Source organism: Adiantum capillus-veneris, chromosome 13, assembly GCF_014529385.1.
Source record: "Adiantum capillus-veneris isolate H3 chromosome 13, ASM1452938v2, whole genome shotgun sequence".
Taxonomy (NCBI): domain Eukaryota; kingdom Viridiplantae; phylum Streptophyta; class Polypodiopsida; order Polypodiales; family Pteridaceae; genus Adiantum; species Adiantum capillus-veneris.
Window position 1 is genome coordinate 24,431,040 of NC_140943.1, and position 6,352 is coordinate 24,437,391.

Consider the following 6,352-nt stretch of genomic DNA (forward strand, 5'->3'; position numbering starts at 1 on the left):
GACCAACATTTCAAGAAAAGACATCATACGCGTATGATGTCTCACAGCATGATTTTCACATCCATTTCAACATTTGAGTGCATAGCCTCATTCCACATGTTAATCACATCCTATGAACCAAGTATCATGAGAATTGGAGTTAGAAAACCCAAGGAAAACCAAAAAGACGCAAAGTAGGCCATAAAATTGATTTTTGGTCATAATTTTGTCAAAATAACTCCAAACTCATTGAAACTTTGTAGGATTGTTGATTAACACATCTACAAGCTATCTGGAATCAAAAAGCACCATTTTGACACAAAAGACATCATACGCGTATAATGTCTATTTGCACTTACAGAGCCAAAAATGCTCATTTGTCATCATACATCCATTATATATATCTAATACATGCTACATATGAAGTTTGGAACCATTTGGTCAAGTGGATCACCCCATTAGCCCAATTAAGAGAAAATCCTTCATACAAAGCCTATTTTTGTCCCAAATCCAACATATTCAAGTCCAAACCAAGATTTGAGTATAAACAGTCCTTCACTAGCACATGGAGAGTCCACAGAACCAATCCCATGAAAAATTGATGAAAAAGACATCATACGCGTATGATGTCTCCAGAGCCATTTTTAGTCCAAATTCTATCCAAACTTGATAAATCCACTGAATAAGCCTATCTAAAGCCAAATCCAAGCTTATAGAGAAAATTGGTCCAAAAATGCACTAAAAGACATCATACGCGTATGATGTCTCACTATGTGATTTTGGCACCTCAGGGCTTCAACCACCAAACAGAAGTGTTCTACATGCCATTTGAAAGTAATCCACCAAGTTTTATCCAATTTGGATCATAAAATCCATTTCCCTTTCAAAATTTTGCCAAGAGCCTGAACTGGACTAAAACTGGCCAAAACTTGACCAAATGGGATCCAAACTCAAATCCAAGCATATGACACTCATGTATACACTATCAGCTACAAGCACAACCAATATGAAGTCATTCTGACACAAAAGACATCATACGCGTATGATGTCTCAAGCATGTTTTTGAGCCCAGTTTGCATATTTTTTCACCTGCATTGCATCCTTAGGCCCTGAATAGCTCATGTTTCAATTTTCAAGTCATTTGAATAGTTAAAAGCTTCATTTCGGCTTTCAGTACTAAAAAGACGCTAACTTCTGAAATTGGAGTTACAGGATCCATGGATTCCGCTAAGTCATCGGCAACTAAGAGAAAAAGACCAACCATCAAGGATGCTCTTGCAGAGGCAGAACCTTTTGATATTCCAACAGAAACCCTCAAGCCAACCAAGACTTGGGTGGAGGAAGCAGTACTAGAAAAAGAGGGAATAAAGATCTACCAGGGGACTTTCAGAGATCCTCAAGGGCAATCGGTTGATGTACCTATGATCCCACGAGAATTAGTGGACTATAGCAGATCAGAGAACATAAGCAGATACCTGGAAAAGGCTGACTTACACAGGTTCTTCACCTCGAGACCATCAGGCGTAGACACAAGAAGAGTGTATGAGTTGGCAACATCCATTCAGCAGGATGGGAAAGCCACGTTGACAGCCATGGATGGAGAAACAGTTGAAGTACAGATCACTCCACAGCTCATTGCAGATGCACTGAAGCTGCACAACAAAGGAAGTTCTGTCAGAGAAAGAAGGGAGGCCATAGAGGTCTATGGATCAAAGAAACAAAATACAACCTACGGAGATATGGCAGATCAACGAGCGGCAACCCTTTGCCGATTATACAACCAATTTTTCCATGTGTGCAGTAAAAGACCGCAGAAGTATACTACACCACCCCATGCCATTGCGACAACCATCACATGGGCACTGAAGAGCAACATGCCAAAGGAGGTGAATTATGCTCAATACATCCACGAGCAAGTAATCGCCATGCACAACCAGAAACCAAAGTACATCGGAGGAGGAGAAATCCTAACAAGAATAGCTTATGAAGCTATTGGAGCTAGGGATCAAGGGCCACAGGTTCCCTCCCAGAATGAGTGGCTTAGAGAAGCCGATGAGGAGGAAGAACAGCAAGAAGTATCCAAGAGGGCGTCCACAAGAGCACGCTGAAAACTAGAAATAGTTTCAGAACCTGAGGAGGCCGTGGACGAGCCGCTCAAGAAGAAAGTGAAGAAGAAGGCCGATCCCAAGCAAACCAAAAGTCAAAAATCCGCAAGAATGGAAAGGCTGGTGGAGCAGTTTAGAGCGGAAAGAGCTCTAAAGGGGGACTTCGAAGAAATGTGGGTGCCAGACCCCAGTAAAGTCGGAACCAGCTCAGCCAGGCCACATGTTGATCAATATGATCAATATATTAGAGCTTATGAGGAGTCGGAGGCCATACTGGAGCAGCAACCTGTCGAGCCTTATACTGAAGAGGAAGTACAGCTTTTAAAAGCTGAGCTGCAAAAGGACGACAAGGGGAAGAAGAAAGTAGATGAGTCTACTGAACCTCAAGAGAAAGACGGGCAAGCAAACAAGGGGAAAGCCAAGATGACTGAGGACAATCGGCCCTCTTTTACTGTTGTACCAAGCCCGAAGAAGATGGAAATTATTGTGGAGGAAACCACAATAGAAATGGAAACAGAAATTATGGAAAAACCGGAGGCCGGGACCAAGGAAAAGAGGATAGATCCAGTTCAGCAAAAGAAAGATGATTATGAGGATCTGGTCGCGATCGGATACAGTGAAGAAGAGGCCCTGGAGGCAGTTTATGGGATATCCCTACGGAAACAAGATGATCGGAAAGGGACGAAAGAAAAGACAAAGGGTACAATGGAGAGTGAAGAAAAAATGGATGAGCCGAAGCCATTGGAGGTGGTGGCAGAAAGAGCTGTCAAGTTGACAGATGAAGATGAAAAAGACATGCACATGGTGCATGAACTGCTCAGCAAGATTAAAGAAAGATCCAGAGCAAAGGAAGTAGCACTTGAGACAGCAAAACAAAAGGAAGCAGAGTTGCAGAAGAAGTTAGAGAATGCTATGACTGAATCTGAAAGTCATAAGGCATCACTCTACGACGCAGAAAACGAGAGGGACGGCTTGATACTCCAACTAGCCGAAGCTTCAAGAGAGGTAACAAGCTCGCAGGAAGCAAAGGAGCGAATAGAAGATGAGTTGGAGGCAGCCAAGGATGAGCTCATTGAGCTAAGGGAAAGAGTCGAACTTCAAGAAAGGACAATCATGAGACTCAGGACCACCCCTAGAGCTAGCAGAGCAGGAACAGAACAAGAGGGAGCCCTCGTACCAGCTCTGGAAGATCAGGTCAGAAGTCTGCAAAGAGAGTTGAGGTTAGAGCAAGTGCAAAGATTGCACATGGCGGAGGGATCATTAGCTGCAGAGGAGAGGCTCACATCAGAAAACCAAACACTAAGGACAGAAAATGAGGCCCTCCGCAAACAGCTCCAAGACCTCCAAGAGCAACAAAGAAGAGAAACAGAGACACCACAAGAAGAAGCAGGGGGAGCAGCCATAGAGCTACCAGAAACTGGAGAGGCAACCACAATCAAAGATCCAGCCCCAGTTCAAGAAGTGTCCTCGACTTCAGGAATCTCTGAAGGAGAAGAACAAAGGCTCCAGGACCAAATAGAAAAGTCAACAGAGGAAAGTGCCAAGGCGGAAATGGAATGGGAAAGGAGACTCCTCATCTCCATTAGACTTCAAGGTTTAGACACAAAAGTGCTCCACGAAGAGTGGATGCAACCCAGCCTGCCTTTCCCTCTGATGAAATTTGAAGTGATAAAGACGAAAAAGAGAATAGAGGAGGAGCAGTATGTCGCTCTTTATGAAGGCGACATCACAAAGGATGAACAATCAAAGAAGATTGTAGATTCTCAACCTAGATGGAGGAAAGGTTGGCTGAACAAATACCCAGCCTACCTCATCTACTTGGTAGAGGCTCCAAAGGAGATTCGGGAGGATGCAACCTTCTGCCCGGTGCCGAGAGTCAGAAACTGGAAAGAGCATGGCAGGATTGCAGAAAAGAAGCCAAATTGGCTTAATTATCCCAGGATGCCAGGACCAAAGGAAGGAGAGAGAATAGGTACAGCCTACATGGTGAAAACCCTAACGGGCACCATCAAACTCTTTACTGGCTCTCCTGACCTTTCGTGTCAGATGCTAAAGAAAATCTGCAGGACTCTCTTAGCATGCATTGAAGTGTTCGCGCCAGATAAAGCCACGACCTCGAGTCTACTATCGACGGCCGACACGGTGACGGATATGATGTATGATCTTTCATTGCAGCCATCACCAAAGGTGTTACATCTCTTGTACCAAAGAATTATGTTTTTGCCTAGCTTCCACATGCAAACATTCGAAGAAGCTTTCTACACCGGCTTTTTCACTCACGAAAGCAAAATATTCGGCCCAACCTTGACCATCGGCAACCTACGCTACGAATCACATTTGCAGATGCTCAAGACGACAGGACTCTATTGACCCAGCCTAAAAGTCATGTCAGGGACGACATGAACGCGGAGGGGGGGAGTGTTGAGCCAGCAGAGGATCACACCCGCATTTTTGCTCACACCCATCATTTCGTAACCATTGATTGTAATAAATGTCTTTCCGACATTAATTTTGATTTGAGCCATTCATTAAGTAACGGGACTCAATTGAGTTTCCAGCTTGTAATCCCGACGTAATTTCACCTGCTGATGTAAATAATTAGAGATGTTCTCACCTCCAAGGCTGAGGTATATAAGCCAAAGTTTTGTAACCTAAGGGAGATTCAATTATTAATCAAAGGGAGTTTTTGAGCGCCGTGACTGTGTCTGAGAGAGAGTGAGAGAGAGAGAGAGTCTTATCTACTTGCTACGCGAGCTACGGAGCCGCCATTGGAGAAGCGACACCGCCATTGGAGAAGCGACACCGCCATTGTGTTAGCAACGGCGAGAGCTACGCACTGATACCAAGAGTGCGCGTTATCGGTTTCTATGTGTGGTAAGTTCCTACGAGCTTCGGTGTGAGTTTTCTTCCAACTCGTGTGTCGGAATAGAGCGTGCAGCATATCTATAGAACCACAACGAGTAGAGCTACACATTAGTACCATCGGGGTCAAGTTTCGGTCACCTGTATTTTTCGGCCTGTCTTCATACGCGTTTACCGCACGGAGTGGTTATAGGTTGATTTTGCAGTTCAAGTCTTTAGGGTGTTGTTCTTACCTAGTGTATAGACTTCCCCTTGAGTTTGAGATCGATTCGATGATTCTAGATCCTGTTTCGTATAGCATTCGTTCGTAGTCCGGATTTCAGTCACTTGCGTATTTTAGAACTTAGATTTGATTTCCTTAGTAGTGATTGTCATTAGAAGGTCGAGTAGGTGATTTGACACCCACCTAGTTGTTTCCATGCGCCTGCGGGTCAAGCTCCGTCCTCGTCTGACAAATTCTGTTGTTGGTTGAGTTCTTGCTATTTAGCTTCCGCTAGCGGCGTAAATGCCTTAACAAGGATGATCCAAAGAAGAACTGAGTGTTTTTCCAGGATTCCTTTACTCCATATGTTCTCAAACTTGAAGATCCATTGCTTCCTTGTTATATCAACATTCCATTTATTATTTCAAGTGGTGTGCACGGGTACCTGAAGGTTCGGTGGCAAGTTTGGGGGATAATGAAGAGCATTGCCGTTAGCCCAAATAGGGCCTTGAGGGAGGGATCAGTTGTGGATGAGAGGGAGCATTCTAGGGCTTTTGGGAAGAATGAGAGGGACAATTCTAGGGCTTTTGGGAAGAATGACATCCTAGTATCTAACAAAGTTAGTTCCCAAGGTTGTAGTTGGTGGTGTCTGAGGAGTTTAGAGTGGGTGAGCCATCTGGCCTCTGCTGAGTGCCACAGGTCCTTACAAATAGTTATTCCTTTGTTTTGAATGTGTCTTGCAGTCCGAGCCTGGTCTTGGGAGGGAGGGGGGATGAGAGGGAAAGACCACCATATTAATTATTGGGCTCTATTGTGAAGGCTGAACTTGGATTCCCAGTTGATCCTCAGAATGGGTCTGTACCTATTCCAAGATTTCCACATCGATTTGAGGAGATCCGGTCCCTTTGCAGATGATTCGAAAGGGCCAAAGAATCCATGGGATATTGGTTACTCCTTGGACTCCTTTTAGTTGGAACTTGTCTAGGTTCCAAAACAGAAGGGAGGCCCATTCTTTCTCTAGTTGATCTAGGGCTCCTAGAACAATATTAAGTGCTAGCTTATCAACCCAGTCGTTTATGTCTGCAAGGCCTAGTTGTCCTTTCTCCTTGGGGAGACAACAGAACCCCCACTTAACTTTGTCTATCCATTTCTTGAGGGGGTCACCAGTCAATAGAAATTTCCTGTAAACCCTAATGAAGTCCAT